The sequence below is a fragment of the Prionailurus bengalensis genome, chromosome B4 (assembly GCF_016509475.1).
Source record: "Prionailurus bengalensis isolate Pbe53 chromosome B4, Fcat_Pben_1.1_paternal_pri, whole genome shotgun sequence".
Classification (NCBI taxonomy): Eukaryota; Metazoa; Chordata; class Mammalia; order Carnivora; family Felidae; genus Prionailurus; species Prionailurus bengalensis.
The window spans coordinates 121,205,741-121,231,165 of record NC_057358.1 but is presented as its reverse complement, the minus strand read 5'-3'; the positions used below and the strand labels follow the sequence as shown (position 1 = coordinate 121,231,165).

Below are 25,425 nucleotides of genomic sequence, written 5' to 3'. Positions count from 1 at the left end.
ATCTTATGTACACTTTATATATCTCCTCAAAAATATTTCTAGGTCTACTCAACAATTAATATTTTTAAAAAATAATTAAAGGAGAAGGAGAGATTACTTCTGACTGGGAGGAACTGGAAAAGCTGGTCATCATGGCCACCAGGATTCTTCTTTCTTATCAGCCTAACTGGTTGATGGCATGGCCTTGGAATTCTGCAGCTGTATCAGGCTCCAAGGTGGGGGAGGGGGGTGGCCACCAGGGATCTACAATCAATTAGAGGCATGTCCTGGTCACAGGTCTCAAAGTGTCAATACCCCTGGAGGGTTTCTCACCCATGAACTGAGGTGTTCCTGGCCTAGAGTCACTCCATTATGCCACATGGTCTCCCTTAAATGCCATCTGTGTTTGACACTGAAAGAGATGCAGAGATTTGGGAGTGAAAGAACAGGGGTCAGGTAGAGAGGAAAGAACAGTACACATATTTAAAGAAAACCAAAGAGCATTTTGGTTTTGGGCCAAAATGTTAGTTCTAATTTAACCCATTCCTTTTCAATAGAGTCCACGGTGGGGAGAGTATTACAGAGTAAATCATATTGTAAGATCACTTAAATTTGGCTCTAAAATGTGTATTTTTAGAGATAACCATATCCATGGGGCACCTGGGTGGCTCAGTCGGTTAAGCATCTGACTCTTGATTTTGGCCTCAGATCACGATCCCAGGGTCCTGGGATGCAGCCCCACGTTGGGCTCCATACTGAGTGTGGAGCCTGCTTAAGATTCTCTAGCGCTCGCTCGCTCTCTCTCTCTCTCTCAATTTGGATTCTGGACACCCATCAGCACCTCTTCCCCTCCTGATGGTCTTAGTGCAGGCTCTGCGCTATGCCCAAGAAACAGAAAAAGTCCCTGACTCAAGGATCTTAGTATTGCACTAGCAACAGTTAAGTTAATGCAACGTCCACCCCTCTTTCCGAAGACAGAGCCTCTTACGCTGTTAACTCTGAGCTCTATAGATCTCCAGTGCCTTTTTATATCTCTATGCCATCACTCCTGCCAGGGCAAAGGAGTCAGATAGGAGCTCGCAGTTCTGGGCCACAAGTCCTCTTTCTCACCTCCTTCAACACAAGAGCAGATCTGAAGACCTTACTTACACTTAAGGAAAGGGAATACAAGGGAACTGGCAGAAAGTACTTTATAAGACAACCAGAATCATCTTTTCCAAATGGACATAAATGTTTTTAGTTATTCTGCTTTGCCTATTCCGAAAAGGCTACAGGTGATTTTAAGATATAAATTATGGCTATTTAAAGTTCACTCATATAGTGGAAGAATCAAGATTCTAAAATCTTAAGCCAGTAATTTTCAAACTTTAATATGCCCAAGAATAACTAGCGTCCTGTATAAAATACAGATTATTAAGGCCCAAGGTCCAAGAAATCTACACCAGTAGGTGAGTTCCAGAATCCATATGAACAGCACTCCAGGTGATTCTGATGCCAATAGTCTAAGGAGATCCCTTTTTTTAATATTTATTTTTGATAGAGTGTGAGCAGAGGAGGGGCATAGAGAGAGAGGAGTACAGAGGACCTGAAGCAGACTCCCCACTGACAGCAGCAAGCCCAATGCAATGCAGGGCTTGAATTGATGAACCCATGAGATCATGCCTTGAACCCAAGTCGGATGCTCAACCAACTGAGCCACTCAGGCTCCCCTAAGGTGAGCCCTCTTAAACAAAACTGACTTTGGCCAGGGGCGCCTGGGTGGCGCAGTCGGTTGGGTGTCCGATTTCAGCCAGGTCATGATCTCGCGGTCCGGGAGTTCGAGCCCCGCGTCGGGCTCTGGGCTGATGGCTCGGAGCCTGGAGCCTGTTTCTGATTCTGTGTCTCCCTCTCTCTCTGCCCCTCCCCCGTTCATGCTCTGTCTCTCTCTGTCCCAAAAATAAATAAACGTAGAAAAAAAAATTAAAAAAAAAAAAACTGACTTTGGCCAGAATATTCACTATAACTGAAAGCTGAGCTTTGAGTTTTCTGGTAGTCAAAGCAAAAAGGGGAAACATGGTGCATCATATAACCATCTCTATATTTACTCAGGGAGATAAAAATTTTATAAATTCTAGAAGTAATATAACATGTGTTTTTATTACTATCTATGTAAGAAACTGAATTACTTAAAATATGTAAATACCAGCTCCTAAAATTTTGGATAATTTGGCTGAGAAAAAAAAAATCTATAAAAATAGTAGTCAATAAAATTCTAAGTTCATTTTACTCCTGGAAATAATATGTTAAGCCAATATCCTATAGCCATTATACTTCTGTCTCTGGCTCATAAGCCTTCACAAGAGATGGCTTTCATGGTATGTAAGTTCAACAAATTTAATGGAGCCCTACCATAGCACTTTGGGGTGGGAAACAAAAAGGTCCTATTAGACATGGGAATTAGAATGTATCATTCTAGAACGTACTTGTACTTTATTATGTCCACAGAACAAAGATTTCCTAGGAGTAATCCACAATCCAGATGGCCTGCCCTTCTATGATAATTCCTTGTATTTGTATATCCCTTTAGAGTTCATACCAAGATTTCCCATATTCCTTTGAACACCACAATAACACTGTATATAAATTTCTAGGAGCCTCACATCACAAATTGGGAAACTAGGCTCAGAGATGCTAAGAGAGTTGCCCAGGGGACAATAGCTGAAAAGGGCAGAGGCAAGAATGAAATCCCAGGGTGTCTTCTTCCATCCTGGTGGGATGACCATACTAGAAACTCTCATTGTTACAGCATAACACCAAAGTAACAATTACATTTTTATTATCTTCATAAATATCCTGTTAATCTTTCTGAATTATTTATCAAGAGGTCAGATCAATTGTAGGAACCAGCTAGATTACTAGCATTTTTCCTTTGTATAAAACTCACAGCTGCATACTTCTCAGGATATCCTTGCATCTTTGATGAGAAAGGTGAGATGGATAAGGAAGAATAGTTTTGTTATTAAATGAATGCCAGCCAAGAAAATTGATTTCAGAAGTTCTGTGAGAAAGCATGGATGTTCTGTGGGTTTAAGAATGACTGTATGGGGGCGCCTGGGTGGCGCAGTCGGTTAAGCGTCCGACTTCAGCCAGGTCACGATCTTGCGGTCTGCGAGTTCGAGCCCCGCGTCAGGCTCTGGGCTGATGGCTCAGAGCCTGGAGCCTGTTTCCGATTCTGTGTCTCCCTCTCTCTCTGCCCCTCCCCTGCACATGCTCTGTCCCTCTCTCTGCCTTAAAAGTACATAAAAAAAAAAACATTAAAAAAAAATGACTGTATGAATAGGTTTCTCTATATTGTATTTTGGTTGGTTGTTGGTTTCAACAGAGAAGCTATTTGTCACATTGTAAATAGCTACCTAAACAAATGGTTCCTCACACATTAGATGCCATCATAAGCACAGAGATTCACAACACATTTTTAATATGTGCTAATTACTTATTTAAGAGTCAAAGTCTGAGATTTTATAAAAACAGAGTTGTGCCATCAAAATTAATGCTACTCCCACCCACTCCCCCTGAAACATCTAAACATAACGTGAACTCAGTGTGGGGAAACTAAAAATTGGGGGAAACTACAGAATTTTAAGTTACAGAAAAATCTATCTCCTGTCATTCAAAGATACTAGTAAAAACTAACTTAAAGTACAGCATTTACTACTCAAAGCTGTAACAAACCAAAGTAATTTGATTCAATGAATGCATTGAGGATCTATGATGCCCAGGCCCTGCGTTAAAAATACATGGAAAATGGAGCGCCTGGGTAGCTCAGTTGGTTGAGCATCCAACTTGAGCTCAGGTCATGATCTCACAGTTTGTGAGTCCAAGCCCCGCATCAGGACTTCGGATCCTTTGTCCTCCTCTCTCTGCCCCTCTCCTGCTTGCACATGCCCATGTGTGTGTGTGCTTGCTCTAAGATAACAAACATTTAAAAATATATACTGAAAATACAGGAATAAGATGAAGTTCCTGATTGAGGGGCACTGCAAGACCCAGGAGAGGGATGGATATGTAAGCCTGTAAGTTAAAATGCAGCATGATGAGAGCTGAAATAAATGTAAGATGTACAAGGTCAGAGTCCTAACATTTTCCATGGGTTTCAAAGAATCTGTCATCTCCATAACCTTCATTCCACCCACCATGTGAAATATGTGTATTACAAAGCATTAAGAACTTGTCTCTTTTCCCTCTGGTTGGTTTTGACCTTATTTTCTGCTGAGCTAGTGGAGAGAAAGGCATTTATTTATTTATTCATTCATTCATTCATTCATTCATTTAGAGACAGAGAGAGAGAGACAGAGAGATTGAGCAAGGGAGGGGCAGAGAGGAAGGGAGAGGGAGGGAGAGAGAGAATCCCAAGCAGGCTCCACACTGTCAGTGCAAACCCTGAAGCAGGGCTGGAACTCACAAACTGAGATCGTGACCTGAACCAAAACCAAGAGTTGAATGCTTAACTGACTGAGCCACCCAGCAGCCCCTGGCAAGACTCTTAGGTGAGCACTGTGTGTACTAAGACTCATCTTCCATTGCTGTGATTCCACCTGGTCTCAAGCAGCATAGGTTCTGGAATTCCTCAAATCTTACCTGAATACCTCTTCCTACTATTTTGTTAAACAACTTTATTATATTAATTAACTCAAATTTCCAGCATAAAAATGGTACTCCTGGGCAGCGTAATATGCAATTCAGTGCAGCATTATCAGACCAGAACTTAGATGTAAGATCCTCTGGCAAATCTGTTGTAGCACTGATACTTAGAAACTTAGAGCCTGACTCAAAATCCAAACCTAGCAGTCCCCCTCCAGAGTCTACTTTGCTGTTTCATCCAGGATATCAATAAAATGTTTCATTCCTTCCATTGTCAGAAAAACAAGGTTTTGCCACATTTTCATTCCTTCTCAGTACATCTAAGTAAATAAAACGATTCGACATTTTTATTCACTTTAACTGATGTCTTTCTCAGGCAGCTTTCTCCTTGTAAATCCTAATAGCTAGAATGACCATATAATCAAGCAAGCAATACCATTAACTCACCTATAATCACCATGGCTGCTGGACTCACCTCTTGTCATCCTCAATAAGAGTGTGACCAATATTATTAACTTTCACTTTATATATTACCAGCACTATTCTTTCCAGAACACATGCTTGATTGAACGATGCACTGAGGAAGCATATGAACAAAAATGGTCACCTGGTAATTAGCCCAGCTGTCCATGAGTATCAGGTGGCCTTCTATAGTTTAGAGGTAGTCTACAGCTAAACATATTAGGTCTCCTTAGAGGCCACTCTTACCCAAATATGGTCCCTCCTTGAGATGCTAACAGGTGGTCCTCAGTTTAGGAAAGAGGTAGTTACTAGGCCTTTTGTTTAGAACACAGAAAGGAAGCTTGCCGTGTGACTAAAGAGTATGTATGCCTCTCATATGGTCAGGGTGAAACACCAATCCTGGCCCATGCTCAATAAATGTGGGGTAGACTGGTGAATGAATGGAAGAAGTGGGGTTATTATAAGTCATGGTAAAATTCAAGGCCAATTCACAAAAGCCCACATGACTAAAATAAAGCACTGAAACCCACGAACTGAGGATGAATCATGCTGGGTGCACCAGCAGTTGCTCCTGTGCCAGGGCTGGAGGGGGCACAGGAGCCATCTGTTTAGAAAAGAAGAAAGACCAGAGAGGTCAGGAAACTCATTCAGAGTCACACAGCCAGGCTCCCAGCTAGCACCCTGTATTAAGAGAGGAGCAGCAATTTGAGGGAAAACATGGTGCCATCAGGTAGGTATTAACGGTTAAACTTGGACAGGCAACTACTTCCCATCTCGGTTCCTGGTGTCCATGGCTGCAAAATAAGGAAAACAACTCCAAATGCTGATGGTTGACGTCAATGCGGTCAGTGTCATGAGTGCATGGAAGACACCTGACACAGAACCTGGTACACAATAGGTACCAAATAAATATTAGCAACTTATCTCCCATCACTAATGGCCTTCTTCAAAGCCCAAAGAAACTCTGCATTCCCTTGGGAACAAGATTTTGTGTCACGTAGGGACAGAGGCAATGGCAGAACAGTATAAAGAAATACATGGCAATGACAAACCCCAAATTCAGAATAGCAGTTGCTTCTGAGAGGAAAGGAAAGGAACATGAGAGCTTCAAATGTACCAGCAATATTGAGGTCTTCAGATAAGTGGCAGGTGTGTTTCATATTTTAATGCATTTTCTCATATCTGGAATATTTCATAATAAAGTATTTAAATAAAAGCAAGACAAAAATCCTTGAAGAAATGACACATGGGACCACAAAGTCTTTATAAGGGGGCAGACAAGGGAACACTTTGGGAATATGCGCCAGTGTCCCACGAAAGAGGTCCTGAAAAACGGCAAGATGCTGGGGTGGTCCCTGGGCAAATGAGCTCAAGAAAAGCACATCACAACTTTGACCTCCATCACAGTTTCATCTGGCCCTCCTAAGAAATGTACAGAGAGACAGAAAACATTGTTTATATTTACATTTCCTTTCAAGCATCAGGCATGAAATTTAAGTGCCTTTTGTCCAGGGACAAAAGAAAAAAAACCCTAGCCACAGTGAAGTGGTCACATGTCCTCATCGAGTCAGCTCAGCCACACTGACCACCCACAAACCTTAGGTAGGCTCTGCCCAGCCCCTCCTGGTAGCCCTAAAAGATGTGGGAAAGAGAAGAAGCAGGGGAGAAAAACAACTGAGCCAAGACAGAGGAATCCATTATGAACTCATTCTCTCCTCATTCTGGTCTCAGCCAAATTTTAAAAAGCTCTTAAATTAGTCTGTTCTTAATTTGACAAAGATACATGCATTTCACAAAGCAGGCAGTAGGTTCTCAATACATAGAATGAAAGCAGTACCCCCACTGCATACAGATGCCCACGTTTGGAGAGACTGAGGACTAGTAAGACCCAGTGGAAAGAAGAGGTCTGTTGTCCAAAGACTTAACATGCTCCAATGTCTCTGAGCAAAAACACCCTCTTTAAGAGGTGTCTGGGTGGCTCAATTGGTTAAGCATGCAACTTCAATTCAGGTCATGATATCACAGTACGTAGGTTCAAGCCCCACTTCGGGCTCAGTGCTGATAGCTCAGAGCCTGGAGCCCACTTCAGATTCTGTTGTCTCTCTCTCTGCCCTTCACCTGCTCGTGCTCTGTCTCTCTCTCAAAAATAAGTGAACATTAAAGAAAATTTTTAAAAAACACCCTCTTTAAGTTTCCCCATCCTCAAGAGAGTATACTAATAATTATAGTAAGTTGAATAGTGCCCCTTAAAATGTACGTTTACCTAGAACCTCAGAATGTGACCTTACTTGGAATAAAGGTCTTTGCAGATATGATGAAGGTAAGGATCTTGAGATGAACTCATCCTGGATTAGAATGGACCCTAAATCCAATGACAGCTGTCCTTATAAGAGATGGAGAAGGGGAAGACACACCCAGAGAAGGTCATTTGCAGCCAGAGACTGGAGTAATGCTGTCACAAACAAAGGGGAGTCACCAGAAACTGGAAGAGGAAAGAAAAGTTCTTCCCTAGAGTTTCTGGACAGAGTCCAGTCCTACTGGTATACTGATTTCAATTTTCCGGCCTCCAGAATTGTGAGAGAACAAATTTCTGTTATTTTATGCCATTAAGTTTGTGGCAATTTGTTGCAGCAATTATAGGAAACTAATATATGCCTTATAGTGTCAATGTGAACATCAAAGAAGAGCATGCATGTGAAAGCACGTGGTGAACTACTTACAGGGATAGAAGTGGTAGCTGTCATGAGTCACAAAATTTAGGAGTAACTTATCTGTGAGGAAACAAATTCTTGACCTGCCCCTAAGGGCACATACCCTACAGCTCTCTCCAGATAGGACTGTTAGAATGCTGGCATCTGCCTCCTTGTCTTGCCGGCTCCAGACCCACTCGCTCCACTTGTATGGTGTGCCTTTGAGGAGGACTCAAGTGTCAGCTGGTAAAGAAGGGCCCATCTGCTCTCAGACACTGACCACATGGCAAGTATCCCACTCTGAGGTCACCATCTGCACTAACAACTCACCTCCAAGTACAGTTCAATGTCAACCTGCCTCTAATCCTGAATGAGCCAGGAACAAGGGCAGGTGACTCTGGGGCCAGGGTCTTTCCACAAACAGAGCAGTTCTGGGACAAAGATTTCAGAGCAGATGAACTCCAGGCTGAAAAAGGAAGGGTCCAAGGCAAGGCCCTCAACCGTCAATCTCAGATCCATAAAAGCCTCATCTAGGACATTCCCAGGTATAATGTGATCTGAGGACTCTTGGGTGTTTTATTATTTTCCTTTATATGAAAATCCATAGTCCTTGAGGGAGTGGAAAATAGATATGCACTGATTGAAGTACATGGACAGTGCAAAAGAGCAAAAAGAGTAAGATCCTAGATGGATAAAGACACACAGGGAAGGAAAAAGTGTGGCATAAACCATAAAGAAAAAGGAATGGAAGAGAAAGGTGAGATGGTCCTCTTTGATGAATTTAAGGTAATTTTCAACTTCACAATATGCTTGTATAAAAGCCGGTACTGTTCCCATTTCATAAATGAGAACAAAGAACAGGGGGCAGGTTAGGGATCTGTGTTCAGAGAATAGACATCTACTTATCAGGAATTAATGGAGTAGACTCGGTGGCCTTCAATGGCTTCTTTCAATTCTGAAATTCATCTTCCTCACATGCAAAGTTTGCAGTGACCCCATCCTCCATAAGGTCAAGGTTCTTGGCATACCACACTCAAGGCCCTCACAATCAGGCTTACCTTCATAGCTAAACCAGGGGAAGAAGAGTATAGGAGTAATCAGAGATAAGATTGAAAACAGACAGGCAGAGGCCCAATCATGAAGGGTTAAAGAGATTGAACTTTATTCTCTAGACAACTGGGAACCACAAAAGTTATAAATGGAGTGATATAACCAAAATCTGTACTTTAGAAAGATTAAGGCAACAGCCATGTGAGAATGGACTGGAGAGAATCCAAGGAAGACCAGGGACTAAATATGGTCCAGACAAAGGTAACAAGGTTTGGACCCAGGCAGGGAGAGTGGGGATGAGGAGGAGATAGACTCAGCAAGACTTACCACCTGAATGTGGGCAACAGGAGAGAGCAAAGAACCTAGGATTAGTCTAGTTTTCTGGCTTAGACAACAGAGCATTCAACAAGATAGAAAATACAGAAAGGATGGATAAGAATTTGGGGCAAAAAGATGGTTTTTGGTTAACCTGAGTTATGGTGCTGTGTGACATCTATATGGATGTGTCAAGAAAGAAGTCAGAAAGGGTCAGGTGAGAGATTTGAGCCTAAAATACAGGCTTCAGGTGAAATAGGAATTGTGGCTACAGACCAGGAAGGGCAAATGGAGTAAAAAAGGAGGCAAAGGGCAGACTCTTGGTGTAGACGGTCTTTTAAGGGACATATAGAGGAGAAGGTCTAGTGATGGACAGAGAAGTAGAACAGAACTCATGGCTAATGAGCTTTAAGGAGGAGATCTCCCAAGAGTTGAAATATCCCACAGAGAGAGGAGGAAAGATAAGTATGGGAAAGTATCTACTGGGTTTAACAATTAGGTGGTCACTGATGACCTGAGAATATATCCCATGCAGGGGTAAGGGGAGATGACAGGTACAGAGTTAAATAATAAGAGGTTAAAAAGGAAAGGGGAGGGAGGAGAAGGAGTTCTATTTTCTCTTGGATGAAGTTTGGCTGGGACACTGGGCAGTAGCTAGAGGAGATTCAAGTTTTGAGTTGGGTTTTGCTTATTTTGTTGGGTTTTTTTAATTTATTTTTGTTATAGATTGAGAATTGAGTTTTGTCTCTTTGTTTATAAGATATATAATGAATGAATGTATATTCTCACTGTAAAGAAGGGGAACTAAGAAAGTAAAGTACCTGAAAAGGCCAAAGGGACAGAACCCAGTATTACAAAGAGCAGCCACGAAACAAAGAAGGGGTGTGAGGGAAGGAGGTGATGAGAGAGGAGTGTATTCCAATGAATCATAACAATTTATGTAATAATGGTCTCTTCTAGAAGCTTCAAAGGGGTCAGGGACCCTACATTTTCATTTTATTTGACACAATGGCAGATGCATAAGGGGTGCTCAATAATTATTAGATGAATTAAGCACCCAACTAGAGTTATGGTCATGAAAATAGCAGTAATTAGGTGCCAGCCCTTTCTAAGAACTTCAAGTTGATTGACTTTTTGAATCCTTACAAAAATACAATGATGGTATTATCATCATCCCTACTTTATTTTTAAATATCCAGAGCAGGTAAGTAAGACCAAATTGAAAATTCAGATTTTTTTTTTTTTTTGGCTACTATTCTGTTTTAGTCAAATGGTGAAAATATTTCTAAGTAGTACAACTGAATTTACACAGCGATTTTTTTCCCCTCAAGATGCAAGACAGACTTAAAAAAAAGAAATCAAATGTTGGGTGGAGTGAAAAGAGGTATCACCTAACTGCTCTCCTGCCCCCTGTTAAGTTTTGGGCCTCCTGGTCAATTCCTATTCCATCACTAAACCACATTATAAAATAATTTTCTTGCACAAATTAAAGTGACACCTTCAGTTTCATCCTGAATCTTCAACTCAAAAGTATTAGCTACAATAGCCTTTACTATGTTGAAAATTCAAAGCTATGAGTACAAACCATAACATTTCTTGAAAAAAAACCATGAGAGGTGGTAAGGTCCTGAACAGTCTTGACAATGACCGTTTTGGGTTTTTGGATTTGCAAAGACAACAAAAGCAAAAACAAGTGGGACTACATCAAATTAAAAGCTTCTGCACAAAGAAAGCCATCAACAAAATGAAAAGGTGATCTACAGAATACATGTAACAAATTCTTATGTCATACACCTTAGACTAATGCAATGTCATACATCAATTATATCCCAATAAAACTGGGAGAGAAAAGCTAGCAGTACAGATGGATAATGTAAAATACCCAAAATCACTTAGATGGAACTTTCAAATCTTTGTGGTTGCATTTTATTTAGTAAGGAAGTGGCATCTAAGGCTTCATAAAATGGTAACAGTAGTACTAATGACACTTGAAACCCTGACTTGGGATTAAGTGGGGAAAACTACCCTATTTCTTTTCATGCTTTGCCACTCAGACTCCTCTTAGCAAACCGACATTCTAGGACCAAATGATCCTCTGATAAAAGAGTTATAGATTAAAATAATAAAAGATTTTTCCTCTGTCACACTTTCCCCAGAAAAGGGAAAATGGTTAAATGTTAAGGTTTCAAAAGACTTCTCTGCATAGGGAAGGGAGGTACATCAGCTGCAAAATCAGCAAATTTGAGAGCAGGCAAGAGCAAAGTGAGTGTTCAAACAGCCAAGAAAACAAATCATTGTGTTGAGCAGGTGCCAATAAACTGGGAAGAAATTTAAGGTTAGGTCTATTAATTGTAATTAGATGAAGATGATCAAGGACGCTTGTAATCCAAGTATTATGATTGTTATAAAGAAGTTTTAAATTAAGGATTAGGGATACAGCCTTAGCTTAAGGACAGAACTAAGACTTTAACAACCAAACCATTTAATTTGACAAATATTGATCGACAATTATGTATCACTTACTGTCCAAGGCATAGGGATTCAAATCAGACATTTTCCCCTCATGCATGGCTCAGGGTGAGGATATACACTCAACTAGAAGTCACTGTGGTTAACTGTCTGAATAGGGCGCTATGGGAAAACAGAGGAAGGAGCATGAGGTAGCCCTCACAGAGAAGTGGTATTTGATCCAGATTTTAAATTGTATCAGGGAGAAAAGAAGGAAGAACAGGGCACTCCAGGTAAGAGTTCAGCATAAAAAGGCGGGAAGACATTACAATACACCAGCAGGGCTGGAACACAGGATCTTTGGAGGCAACACAGCCAAGAAGATAGGCCAGGCAAGAGCATGAGAGTCTTAAACCCCACACTCTAAAATTCAGACTCAAATTATCAGTGGTCAGGGACCACCGATACTTTGCATTTTTTAAATTTATTATTACAATAGATTTATCATTAGAAACATTTAGTATATTCATAATTCTGTGCAACCATACTATCCAGTTCCAGAAAACTCTCAGCCCTCCAAAAGGAAACCTTATATACATTAAGGAATCACTCCTCATTTTCCCCTTCCCCGTAGTCCCTGACAACCACTAATCATCTTTCTGTCCCTACAGATTTGCCTATTCTGAATATTTCACATAAATGGCATCATAAAATATATGGCCTCTTGTGTTCAGCTTCTTTTGTTTTTAGCACAATGTTTTCAAGGCTCATCTATGTTGTAGCATATATCAGTACTTAATTATTTTTTATGGCTGAATAATGTTCCATTGTATGAGTATACCATATTTTGCTTATCCATCAGTAAATTGACATTTGGACTGTTTACACCTTTTGGCTATTGTGAATATTTTGCTGTGAGCATTGTTGTACAAGTTTTTGTTTGAACACCAGTTTTCAATTTTGGATATGTACCTAGGAGTGGAATTGCTGGGTTATATAATTCCATGTTCTACTTATTGTAGAAATACAAAATCCACTGATGGTTTTCAGGTCAAGTAATGGAATGTTGGGATCAATGTTTTAGCCAATGATAATCAGTAGCTGAGGAAAGAGAACAGATTGAGAAGAGAGTCAAGGCCAGGAGGCCATCCAGGAGGCTACTGTCCCAGTCAAGAGAGCTTCAATCCATGGCAAGGAAAGTGACAAGAGTGAAGAGAAAAGGGTAGATTTGAGGTACATTTCTGAGGCAGAATGAGCAAGAATTAATGAACAATATGGGAAAAAAAATGGAAGAAATTTTGTTCATAGTGCTATGTCAGATCATGGACTATGTGTTGACAATTCACCTCCTTCTGAACTGATGCTGTGCTTCAAAGAAGAGTCCTGTCTTAGTGACTCCTACATCCCTGGTGCTTAACAGGGAACCTGGTCCATAAGTGATCCAAGAACAATATTGTGTCTGATTGAATAATGATGCCTGCATTATTATTCATGAAAGAACAACTGGCAGATCATGACTGTAAATGAGGGGTTAAAGAGGACTTTTTACTCTTTGAGAAACAGGATGGAGAGTGATGAATTTTGTTGAAACAGGAAGTGGTTTAGACAGGTGTTTGTGGAAACATGAAGGTAAAGATGTCCAGTAGACAGCAAGAAATTCAGAACGAAGTCTCAGGAAAAATTGGAGACAAAAGACAGTATTTCAACATACACTATTGGCAGCTTTGCTCATTAGAATCTCTCATTGAGATCCCTAATTTCATAAATCAGCTCAAAATACCATAATACAATAGCATCAATATCTTCCTAGGAAGAACTGGGGAAAATGAGCAAAAACAGTGGTGTGCATTGTAGATTAATCTCAGTTAGGCCCACAGCTAGGACTCAGCCCCAGGCACATTTCATGTTGGCAGAACATGCAATCTTCAAGCATCTACTTTCTTAAGGTGGCACTGGAAAGGAGGAGCTTCTACAAGGAAGTTTAGGTAAAAGGAAGACAAAATAACCAGGGTAAGAGGAGGACAGCATGGTGTCTCTCTCAAATATCGCTAGCTCAGCCCCACGGACTGAGATCTAAGACCTACTTGAGAAAAAAAGCCTCCTTTGAGTCAAGGAAACAATGTGTGTGAGATCAACCGTGACAAATGGTGTCATTGGCTCTAATTCTTTACCCTTCCCTAAGTCCACATCCTTTTGCTATGTAACTTTGCAGTGCCTCCCAATGACAGACATTCTGCCCCGTCCTTAACTGGGCTCAGCCATTTAGCATGGTTTGGTCAATGGGATATGAGCAAGTATGTTGCCAGCATAAGCTTGCCTGCAAAGCTTTCTCTTGCATGACTGCATTCCAGCGCTAACCTACTGGAGGATAAAATACTTGTGGAGCAGAACAGAATCATCCAGCTGATCCAGGTCAGGCCAGCCTGGATCAGCCAATAGCCCTTCAAGACACTGAATGAGGCCCACACAGATCAACCGAGCCACCTAATCCCAGATGCACAAGTAAATGCTTAGCATCATATGCCACTGAAGTTTTACAGTTGCTTGATATACAGTATTATTGTGGTAATGGTCAACTGAAACAAGATTCTTTGCCACAGTTCTTTGTTGACTCAACACTGTTGGAAACTTCAGGGAACATAGAGCCCCTCTGAGGCATCCAGCTTTGAGACAGTCCCCTTGCCACAGGCATCATACAGGATTGAAGGTACATTATTAACCAGTCTTCAGAAAGAAATAATTTCTTTGTACAATAGACCTCACACATACCCCAGAAAAAATTTTTCCTACGATCCCTATATTGTTTCAGAAGGATTAAAGATAATAATATTGTTCAATGTAGAAGTTGTAACTCATTAGTAGGCAATAACATCACTTTAATGGATATTGATGAGCACTTTTTGGGGGACGAATGGAATGAAAAACACCTGAGCTTATGACAAATAAGGCTAAGTATTTTCTGCAACATTTTTCACGGGAGATGGGGGGAGGGGGAGATCACAATACAAAAGTATTTCTCACTTTAGGTAAGAGTCAAAAAAAAAAAAGCCACAAGTTCAAAGAAAGTAGCTAAATAGCATTTTACAACCCATCAAACTCTGCATCCAAGCACACCCCAGGAGAAGTGAGGAGTCAGGTAAGAAAAAAAAGAAAAGGGGCACCTGGGTGGCTCAGTTGGTTGAGTGTCATACTTCAGCTCAGATCATGATCTCACCCTTGGTGAGTTCAACCACGCATCCGCTCTGCACTGACAGCTCAGAGCCTGGAGCCCACTTCAGATTCTGTCTCCCTCTCTCTGCCCTCCTCCTGCTCACACACTCTGTTGTGTCTCTGTCAAATATAAATAACATTTTTAAAATTTTTTAAAAGAGAGAAGAGAAAGAATCAATGGGCCAGAGTAATTAAGAGCAGCTTTCACTCACGTTTTCGGATTTTAAACACTTTTGTCTACCGTACCTCATTTGAGTCTCATAAGAGCACCGTTGCACAGATGAAGTCAAGGCTCAAAGAGGTCAAGCCCTTCGTGGGAAGGTAGGTCATACGTGACAGCGTGGGAGAGAAGCCAGGTCTTTGGTCTCCATATTCCCGCTATAATCTCCACCAGTTCCAACGCATCCTGGAGATGGCGCTCAACCTGCTGCCACAGAGACTGCACCCGTTTCCAAAATCTAAAGTAAACACCCTCTTGATAGACTTCCTAGTAAGGTTTCGGTTTTGTTTGTTTGGGGCCAGTAAACGCAGCACCCGCTGCAGGAGCTGGGATCCAACTGCGCCGCCAGGTGGCCGGGCTCGCCCTCGGTGGCCCTGCAGGGTGCGCTGCGCTCGGGCGCCCGCCGCCGCCGCCGCCGCCGCCGCCGCCTCCCCCGCGGAGCCCTCGGCGCCGCCCACGCCACGCTTCCCCGCAGCCAGCCCGCCGCAGCCACCACCGAGTCCCCGAGCCCCCGATGTCGCCCACGCTGCCTGAACACGGGCTAGCGCTGCGCTGCACCCGGCCAGCACCGCCCGCGAGAAATCCCTAATTAGTGGTTTTTTTTTTCTTTCACTGAGCTAACCAAATGTTATTTGTGTGATTCTTTAATATCTGTTGCATCCACTAGCCTGCATCACTATCATTCCATAAAGAAAGGGACCCTATCTGGGTTCAGCACAGTATACCCAGCACCTGATGCAGTGCTTGGCACGTGGTAGGCACTCGATGAACAACTGTTGAATAAATGAATATGAATCACTGCTTCTGATGAGAAAAGAACAGCCAACTCTCCCAGTCTCCAATTACAACCTTAAGTCAGCTGAGTCATTTTCCCGAAAAAGACAAAAACTGTACAAAGTTTCCAAACATATACCCTCATAACAAGGTGAACTCATAACAAAGTGAATCTGAATCCAGGTGCTCAGAAAACCTGCCCAGATGCTCGACGTCTTTATCCACAGAACTGAGCCCTGACCCCTCTACCTGGGTCTTCGCTTTTAAAATGATTTACAAGTCTCCCTGTGTCCACAAACTTGCTGGATGAACTCTGATGAGCCATATCTCAAAACTCCTAACGGACTTCAACTCAGCACTCAAACAAGTAGCCAGTTATCTCCTCCCCTTCCACCACCAAGGTCTGAGGAGACTTACCCTTCCCGGGGCTTGAGAGTTCCAGGGTTCCTCCGCCTCACCTTCCCATTTATATCCTCTTCCCAACTTCATTTCAACTAGCCAACGTGGTGGATGCTAGCCTGTGCCATGTCACTCTCCCAGCTGCTGCTAGTGTTAGTGCTTTATGGCTCTCAGCTGAGTCTCCCTCTGGGCCTTGCTCTCAAAGAGAATTTCTCCAGGTCATTCCCCGCCTTCCCTGTAGCAGGTTACATTCAGGCCATGATGGGAGGCTCCAAAAACCCCATGGTGGGACAATTTTGAAGGGACATCCCAGCTCTGCATTTCAATTTTATGATGGCCTGAGGCTGTTGTACATCGTCACAGCCCAGATCCTCTCTCTGCCTAATCCTCCACCTTTCCATCACCCCCCTTCCCCCACCAACCACATACACACATACACATTGATCCCAAGGGCTCTCCCCAATAAACTTCTTACATGTACATCTCTGGCTCAGAATCTATTTCCCAGGGAACCCAAATCAAGATAACTAAGCTCCCTCCCAAGTCAATACCATGGTTGTTGGGTTTTTTGTTTGATTTTTAGTATCTAAACAATGTATATGAAAAAATTAGAACATTTATACCTCAGAGGTATAAATAATAATTTTCCCATCACAAGCAGACCTTCCACTTACAGCTGGTGGTAAGGCAAATGTTTTTGCAGAGTGCTCTTTTGGGAACTTAGAAGCATGTTTTCATCAAAACAATACTACCAACGATCTTTAAGATCACTTTCCTCCATAGTATCCGCCTGCTGGTAACCATACATTCTTCGGTATAATATTGTTATCTGCATCTCACACTACATTCCAAGCTCCACAACCACCACACAGGAACTTGTTAGAAATGCAGAATCTCATGCCACACACACCCCTCCTAAATGAGGATCTGCAGTTTAACAAGATCTCTAGGTGATTTTTATTCACATTAAAGTTTAAAAACCACTGGTCTAAACCATAAAGCTTCATCATATTTTGACCTTATGGAAATACTTGGGATCTCCACTCACTCACATACCACATCCATTAATCACAAGCCCCACTGAAGCTATCTCTAAAATGTCCATCACACCCACTCCTTTTGAATTATATTTCTCAATTTCAGTCAAGCCCTCTTATCTCTTGAGGACCACACTTTGAGTAGCAAGAGTTTAGATAACTAGATGAATGGATGACTTTATTCAAGTATCTGAATGCCTTTGATTCTAAAATAGATCATTCTTTATAAATCAGATTTAATACAGCTTTAAATCAAACTTTTCAATTTCTTGTATCAGAAATCCTCCAGTAACTTCAGAGCTGCATCATTTAATTGACTTTGTCCTCATGTGCCATTAATCATTCCCTGATTCACTGGTGTCTTCAATCTTCTAAAGCTAAATAACCACCACACGCAGAGAAGGAATTAACAGGATTGTGCTAGAATCACAAATTAAATGATGGATATGGCCTTGAATTCTGAAAAGAACAATATAGCCAAATTTAAGAGAACGAAGGGAAATTAGGAAACTTGAAGGAAGTTCAGTGATTTATTTATCTTAGCCAATTCTCTTGTCAAATGAACATTTCCGATGATCCTCTTTGTTCTAAAGTGCAGGTGGTCCCCTAATGATGTCAGTTTTTCTCGGAGAAGTGGCATATACGTGGTGGTTAAGGTTCTGGACCTGATCACAAATGTCAATTAGCTCATGGAATGCCAAAAACAAACAAACAAAAAACAAACAAACAAAAACCCTGGAAATACCAGAGTAATAGCCCAAGAGAACCCAACTACCACATGCAAGAGTATCTCTGTGGATAATGCATTCTGTACTCAACCTTGAATATGAAGGATACAGCTACTCCCAGCTGCCCTGGAATCTGTACACTGCCCACTGCCTAAAACACTGGTCCCTCACCTAAACAACCTCTACTCAAATGGCTGCTCTTTTTCTGTGACATCCTCTATCCAGCCAGTATTCACATCACCTTCCAAAAGCCAGAACAAGTGATTTTACTTGTTATAACTACCCAACTTAAGTAGGTTAACCATCAGACCCACATTTCATATAAACCTTACCAGGAAATTTTTTCCATAGTTTAAGATTAAAGTTAAAACACTTCTTCAGGGACATTTTAACAAAAGGAAAGACTGTTAAGGCAGAGAGAGAAGCAGGTAGATTCCCATTCCACTAAAAAAGATTCATATGGTGGGGTGCCTGGTGGCTCAGTCAGATGAGCATCCGTTTCTTGATTTCAGCTCAAATCATCATTCCAGAGTCATGGAATCGAGCCCCACATCTGTGCTGGGCTCTGTGCTGGGCCTGGAGCCTGCTTAAGATTCTGTCTCTCTCCCTCTGCTACTCTCCCCCACTTGAATGCTCTCTCGCTCCCTCTCTCTAAAATAAAAAAAAAAAATCATATAAGAAATTCAATTAAAGCCAGAGATGGCAGAAAAAGGGAGAAAAAAGAAACAATGAACAAATGCAATGACTAGAAAGCAGCTATAAACATGGTAGATATTAATCCAACTATATCAATAATCATTTTAAATGTGAATGGTCTAATATATCACTTAAAAGACAGATTGTCAGAATGGATAAAAACATAAGACCCAACTCTATGTCGTGCACAAGAAATCCTCTTTCTTTCCTTCTTTTGTTCTTTCCTTTCTTTTGACCTCCTTCACCTTTTCAAAATATAATAGCTTAGAAACTGGTGTCTAATCTATATTGTCCTGTTTTTTGTAGATGTCCTCCCATTACTCTGTACCATGAATTGAGCTGGGCTAACACTCAAGCAGACATTTTGGCTTTAGACTGACTGGGCACACAGTATGCAAGCAGGGGCAGGCCAGTGAGCATTTCTGGGCATCTCTAAAAGGGAGACCACTGATGTCCCAGCTGGGTCAGATTACTCTCATGGTCATACCAGTAGCTCAAGTTGCAGGGTCACTTTTTGTGGCACCTTACCTCTGAAATTTAGAACTCCCCTGTTTCCTTCAGCATCAATTCTGAATGTATCTGGCCACAATTTGTTGAAAGAAATTAAATTCATGCTATTAAATAGAGAGCTCTTCTAAAGTACTCCATATCTTCAGGCAAATCCCTGGCATCACCATAGTTTGTCATATCTCAAGTTTTCAGAGCTCACACATACAGAAGCACTGGTAAGCCCCACGAGGTCACTGGGAAAGGTAAGAGAACACCTTCCATCCTATAGCAAGACATAGTGCTGTGCTTAGATTATAGGTACACAGGTAAAAGCAAGACTCTTGGGAAATGATCACCAATCTGAAACAGAAAATAGTCATTTCACATCTTCCTTTCCTTTCACAAATGAGGAACATATTTAAAATCCATAAGGAGTGTTTGGAATTCATTAAGAATCTCTTTCTAAGACCCAACTCTACTAGGAGCCCACTAGGGGGAAAGTGGCATAACATAAGAGGGGAAGAAGGAGGCCACAACACACAAGGAATGAGTTCTTGCTTATTCCTGTGTGTGAAGGCAGATTACCAATGGTCTTGGACAAAAATGGAAAAGTTCTGATTTATGACATAATCTCAGAGGACTGCAAACTGGGAGCCAGTAGGCAAGTACAAAGGTGTCACCTTAAACTTGGGGGTAAATCTCCCTCTTTGGAAGGAAATCCCCTCCATGCTTCTGACTAGGATACAGTTCACAAAAGGCTCTTGTTAAATATAAGCTAAAAGTCATTATAACCTACAAACACATTCTCAACAATTAGGTTATCAGAATACTCCTACTAAGCAGAACTCCAGAGAACAGGACCAGATTAATTGGTGTAAATCAGTGGTTCTTAACTGGGGGCAATTTTGCACCATCCATCCGGGGACATTTGGCAATGTTTGGAGATATTTTTGGTTGTCACAACTAGCAGCCATTTGAGTAGAGGCCAGCGATGCTGCTAAACATCTACAGTGCACAGGACAGCCCCACAGCAAAGAATTACTCAACTCTAAAATGTCGATAATGCCAAGGGTGAAAAACTGATATAAAGGAACAAAAAGAGAAAAGGTCTAGGTTTGGCACGAGATAAGATTTAGGAATAGTTAAAAGACACAAAGAAATATGGAAAAGGGAAAATCAAAAATGCCAAAGGCATACTTTATCAAGGATAGGCCCAGATAGAGCAGAGAGAACAGAACCCTGGAAATGCCACAAAGGCAGGGCCCACTGCTAGGATAAGGTGTAACACACAGGAAGAGAAACTCCAAGGGAGAAAGTAGCATTAAGAATTAGTGGTGAACATGAAACAATGAGTTCGGGACCATGTCACATGCACTGCAGGATGCTTAGCAGCATTCCTGGCCTCTACCCACTGGATGTCTGTCATACCTCCTGCCCACTTGTGTCAACCAAAAATATCTCCTGAAATTGCCAAATGTCCACCATGAGGTAAAATCATTTTTGGTTAAAAACTATTCAAGAGGTTCTAGAGGTATCTTTTGGAATTAAAAAAACACAAATATATATAGACATAGATATAGATATAAATATAGATACAGATATAGATATAGATATAGATATAGATATAGATATAGATATAGATATATAGATATTTACATATATACATATATATGTATATATATGTATATATGTATATATGCATTTTCCCCTTATTTCTTTCATCTTAGTCCTTTCTTCTAGGTTCAGTTTCCTTCTTTTCCAAAATAGACTTTTCAGTCATTATTTCAGTAGGTGTGCACTGGGTATACTTTCCTAATCTTTTCCCAAAAATGTTCTTATGCTGACCTCCTTCTTCAATAATCACTTAACTGGACTTAGAATTCTGAACTGACTGTTATTCCTTCAGCACTTTTAAGATACCAGTCCACTGTCTTCTGGCCTTTAGCATTATTGTTGGAAAGTTTATTCTCAGTTTATTTCTCATTTGCAGGAAATCTGTTTTTTTCCCTTAGAATTCTAATATTTTTCTCTTTGTGTTTTGCTGACTCACCATGATATGTTTATAATATGTGGATTTAGTTTTACTTATTCTGCTTGGCACTCATTGTGTTTCTTGAATCAATTCTGGAAACTTCTCATTTTCTTTTTTTTTAATATTCTATCTCTCTCCATTCTTTCTATTCTCTTAATCCAAAACAGGATTTCTATTAAATTTATATTGGACTTTCTCATTCTGTCTTCTATATTTCAACCTCCTCTTTCTTGTTTTTCCTACCTCCTATCTCTCTATCCTGCACTTGGGGGTAATTCCTTCGGCTCTATCTTCTAGGCCTAATTCTCTCTTCAACTGTCTAATCTGCAGTTGAAATGGTCATACAAAATATGCTAACTATATTTCAGGCTCTACACTGACCAAACAAATACATAATTAAGACACTAATTCTCATTTCAAGAACTTTACATATAGTTGTCCAGCCATACATGAAAAGAAAACAGTCTAACAAGAGCAGAATTCAAGATGTCAATAGGAATTGCCAATGGAAATGGAAAGAATAATTAAATATGCTGAGGGGAAAAGGAAAAGAACTCACAGAGGAAGTCACCTCTTAGGTAGGTTTGAAGAAAAAAATTTCTAGGAGAGTGTAAGGAAGGGTATCCACTCAAATGGCACAGCATGTGCAAAATCAGGATCTTAATGGAACAGTAAAGAATTATGTATAACTACTGTGTGGATACATCTGAAGACAGTGGTGAGATGTTAGGGCATCAGTTAAAGCCAGTTAGGAAGGCCCTCAAGTACCATATATGAAGCGTTTAGACTTTATTCTGTTGCCAATGGGGAGGCAACAGAGGTTTTCATGGGTGGCAGGGGAGGGTAGTAATAGAGGGAGGGAGGAAGACAGGAAGACAGAAAGAGAGACAAAGAGATAAATTTGGAAAAGTGAATCTTGTGGACATGGAAGAATTAAGATGTAGGGAGGCTGGTATAAGACTGCTGTACTAGTCTAGGTAGAGATGAGGAGAGTTTGAGCTGAGATAGTATTAATAAGGATGATGAGGATGTTCTAGATTAGAGATATATCTAAGGTAAACATAATGAATGTGTTAGCCAGCTGGCTGTGGAGGCCGATAGCCAGCACAGTGTTGAGCATGAGGACACTGACTTTTTGGCTTGGGAGTCTGGACAGACTGTGACACCATTAAACAGAGTAAGAAATTCAATTCAGAGAGCTATCAGAAGAAAGTTCCTTTTGTAGCGTGTAGTTTTTAGATGTCTGGGATATATCCAGGCTGAAAGTTCTGGAAGGCAGTTGTAAATACATCTTTAAAGCCTGGCAGGGAAATCAGATATGGCAATGGCACTTTGGAGTCATGAGCACGCAGCTAGGATATGAATACAATGGGAGAAAGTGACTGAGAGTCAGCTGATGCCAGGGAATGACCAAAAATGTAAGTCATGTGCTGGTGGTAAAGAAAATTGTAAAGCTTGATCATCAAAAACGGGTATCAAACCTACATTGAATATCTGAGACAGAACCAGTTTCCAGACTTTCCTCCTATGGTTCTCCCCAATTGATCTTCTTTTAATTGAGGAAATAATTTAATAACATCTTTTGTACTCAATGTATTTTTACTAATATATTTTAATGTTACATTTTTTTGGAATAGCATATTTTAATACTCTATTATTTGTACCTTAATAGTATATTAATAAAATAATTCAATAACAAAAATGTGTATGTGATCACCTAATGTGAAATTTTCTATCTTAGCACTTACTACACTGAATTAAAATACTTGATTTACTTATATACTTCGTTCTGTAGACTTTGAGCTCCCTAGGAGTGATGCCCTATTCAGTTTTCTATTCCGAGGACTTATCATAGTACACAGAACAGAGTGGGATCAGAGGGATGTATGGATAGAAGGATGAATGGTTAAAGCCAGCCAGACAATAGAGACTGTTTTTCCAACTGAACCTGCTACAATTTATTTACTGAGTAAAACATCCTCTACCATGAGGAAGGAGTGCCATGTCCAGGGCCACCATGCAGTTTCGCAGGTTGTTCACTGTGCAAGGTGGCAGGTAGGGTTAAGTGTAGTCAAATCAAGAGAACCTAATGTGCAAGTTAGCCATGCAAATGAAGGGAAAGGATGATAGCATAGTGTGGTGGCAAGAGTAAGAACAGCTCAATAAAATGAGAATTCTGGGTTTTTTTAGTTGTTTCTAGAACTGTAGAGTGGTGAGGTTTATAAATGGAAACGTTATTTTTAAATATGTTTGGTGAAGGGGCGCCTGGCTGGCTCAGTTGGTTAAGCATCTGACTTCAGGTTAGGTCATGATCTCATGGTTCATGGGTTCAAGCCCTGCACTAGCAGTGTGGAGCCAGCTTGGGATTCTCTCTCTGTCTCTCTCTGCTCCTCCCCCACTCGCACTTTGTCTCTCAAAATAAATAAACTTTAAAAAAAGAATAGTTTTTTTTAATTAATAAATAAAGAAGTCTGGTGAAATTCTTAAACATAAGAAAACAACAATCAATAAACAAGTACAGAGTGATTTTGTGACTAAAATTTGTGAGCTCCTCCACATCAGACCTGCCGTTTGCACAGAAGAAAGATATCTTACAAGTGTGAGGAGGGGTCTAGCAAAATGTGGAATCTTCAGGAAATTCTGGTAAAGCTGAACTGTTTACCTCACCCCAGAGATCTCTTCAAACTAGTAAGAGAAGCAAAAACTAAAATATAGATAAGTAATAATATCAACCTTATTTAAAAAAAAAAAACAGGAAGGACGGAGAAAGGAAACTGGGTGCTTTCACACTGAAAATACACATTAAAATCAATAAATTTCTGTAAAAAAGCAAATAAATATAATAATTAACCCACATATAATCATAACTGAGACTTACAGGAGGTCCCAGCATCTACAATTTTCTATAATAAAATACTACATGCTTGTTTAATATATCTTTAAATGCTCAGGCTAACTTTATAAGTATACAAATAAAAATAATAAACAGTTGCTTGGAAAAACTCAGTATTTTATTGCTAATGGAAAGTTCCCAGGAATGAAGAAAACTATGCACTTTTAATTTGTTTTTGAAAATCTGCAAGGTAAAAATAGAAACCTCTTCTAGAAATTGGATTGCTTCTGAGTATGGTGCTCTGTGGAAAGAAAAAAGTCAACTCACAGAGAAACGTGATAAAATGTTAATGTGGCAGCTGCCATTTCACACTCCTCTTTGCCAAGAAATGCCAGAAGCCTGCAGCTACCCTGGCCAAAGGCAACAACACTTCATTTCTTAACTTCAGATTTTATTAAATTTTAAAAGCAAGCAGAGTCAGTTTTCATTCATGATAATATCAAAACCCTAGAGATTTCAAAGTTCAGCCCAGATCATGATTTTTCTACTCTCAAATTGACCCTCAATCAGGACAACTGGAAAGATAGTTTGCTTTGCCATGGCAGAGCTAATGGAATGCAAATATTATTCAATGCTCTGTAATACCATCAATCCACTTAACCAAAGACACTTTGGAGGGTGTCCCCCAAGGTATATATAGGAACCTCAGAAACCAAAATCTCAGAAGAGAGCAGCCTGCCCAGTGCAGACGGCTGAAGCCCACTTTGTGCCATGGACACGGCATCCCCTGGAGGGGCCCAGGAATCCTCATTTTTAAGAAGTTCAATGGTGATCCTTCACATTTAGTGAAGTCCGCATTTACTGCTTTTAGAGATTGCTTTTGATAATCTGGAACTTCTGCAACATCAGCATCTCACCTCTAGGTGGCAGCATTTGTGAATTGTTCAGTGTCCTTGTGACTGTTAAGGTTCAAAAGACTTATTCCCAGAACAGGAATTACACACTGGATTTGTCCAACTAAACCATTACTTCTAAGTGCTATATCTATAGAAGAAAAATGTAGCATGATAGATTTTTCATGATTTAAACTTCCAACTTAGACTTTAGAAATAAAAACAACTGGTTATCCTTGCATAAAATTTTCTGTAACTCATTTCAAGTGATAAATTTTAAGGCAATATGTTGTGAGCATTTTTCCTGCCTTTATTGTTTAAGTCATGACTCCAAAAGATCATGTAGATGAGCAACTGGCAAACATTTTCTGCAAAGGGCCAGACAGTAAATATTTTAGGCTTTGCAGGCCATACAGTCTCTGTCACAATTACGTCAGTTCTGCCATTGTCACACGAAAGCAGCCAGAGACAATACATAAACAAATGAGTGCAGCTATGTCCCAATAAAACTTTATATATGAACAATCAAATTTGAATTTCATGTAACTTT

At 40.5% G+C, this 25,425-nt stretch overlaps 1 protein-coding gene across 3 annotated transcripts in view; it reads right to left on the bottom strand.

The window, feature by feature from the left end:
• ANO4 (anoctamin 4) overlaps positions 1-25,425 on the bottom strand; it is a 422,446-nt gene that overhangs the window by 374,530 nt on the left and 22,491 nt on the right. The gene's annotated exons all lie outside the window — the stretch shown is intronic.